Source organism: Poecilia reticulata, unplaced genomic scaffold, assembly GCF_000633615.1.
Source record: "Poecilia reticulata strain Guanapo unplaced genomic scaffold, Guppy_female_1.0+MT scaffold_241, whole genome shotgun sequence".
NCBI lineage: Eukaryota > Metazoa > Chordata > Actinopteri > Cyprinodontiformes > Poeciliidae > Poecilia > Poecilia reticulata.
In genome coordinates, this window is record NW_007615031.1 from 148,956 (window position 1) to 150,163 (window position 1,208).

The 1,208-nt window shown below is 53.3% G+C and overlaps 1 long non-coding RNA gene across 2 annotated transcripts in view; it reads left to right on the plus strand.

The window, feature by feature from the left end:
* Positions 1 to 291, plus strand: part of LOC103460437 (uncharacterized) — a 2,359-nt gene extending 2,068 nt beyond the window's left edge. For both annotated transcript variants that reach the window (XR_532928.2, XR_001776280.1), the window contains one exon: positions 105 to 291. This is a non-coding gene — a long non-coding RNA (uncharacterized LOC103460437). The remainder of the gene's footprint in view (positions 1 to 104) is intronic.
* The last annotated feature ends 917 nt before the right edge of the window (positions 292 to 1,208 follow it).

Below are 1,208 nucleotides of genomic sequence, written 5' to 3' on the forward strand. Positions count from 1 at the left end.
CCCCCCAACACACACACACACAGGTCCTACGGTAGCTGTGCGGACCGGCAGGACGCAGCCGGTCCTCACAGCTATAGTAACACCCCCCGCCCTCTCACACACAGAAACAAGATGGCGGAGCACAGCAGCCGCTGCGGCTCCTCAACCAGGCGGGTTCGGTAGAACTTTTCGGGACTTTGTTGAACCCCGTTTCTCCCGTCCGGACCGGATTCATGAGCTCCCCGAACCGGCTCTGACGGCCCGTTCCCCGGCTGGTTGCGTCTGTCCGCCGCCTGAAGCCCCGATCACCGAGAAGGTAGGAGCTGTTAGCCTAGCTGCTAGCTGGCCTCTTGTTTTGGTTCCGGACCGGCGTTTGGACCGAAGCAAGAACGGTCCGGGAAAGGTCCCGGTCCACCAGAACCTGCTGACAGGATCCGGAGTTTCCTGCAAGTAGAGGAGGCGGATTTCTGAGCGCCGGTTCGGGGAAAAACCCGGAATGAGTCGATGCGGTGTTAGCAGGAGCTAAAGCTACACAGTAGTACTGCTGTAATACTACTGTAGTACTACTGCGGTGTAGTATCAGAGGACTGTTGTAGTATTGCTTTAGAACTGTATTTAACTGCTGAGGTACGGCTGTAGTACTGTTGTAGTACTACTGTAGTACTGGTGTAGTATGTATTTCACTGCTGTAGTACGGCTATAGTACTGCTGTAGTACTGCCGTAGTACAGCTGATGTAGCCTCTCATCAGCCAATCGGCTGCCTGCTCAGTAGTCACGTGACCCATTAATAACGTGAATCTGCAGCTTCCGATGGATGTGGAGGCTTTTATTATGTAGGAGCTGGACAGGAAGCGGTTGGGAATCGAACCCGGGACCATTGAACGGACCGTCTGAGGACAGTTTAGTCTGATTTAAAAATAAATATTCAATATGCTGAGAAACGCTGTTACCATGGAAACATATTTACATCCCAAATCAGCAGGGAAATAATTAGCAACATGGCCGACCATTGGGAGGTTTTCATTGGACAATACTAACTCCGCCCTCCTCCCACTAAAACCTGCTCACATTATTGTCATCACCATTAGATCCGTTTAAAATGGCCTTCAGTCGTTTATCCCAGAGTTTCTCCTCCCTGGTCCTCTGGCCCCCTGGTCCTCAGGTCCTCTGGTCCTCCGGCCCCCCTGGTCCTCTGGCCCCCTGGTCCTCTGGCCCCCTGGTCCTCAGG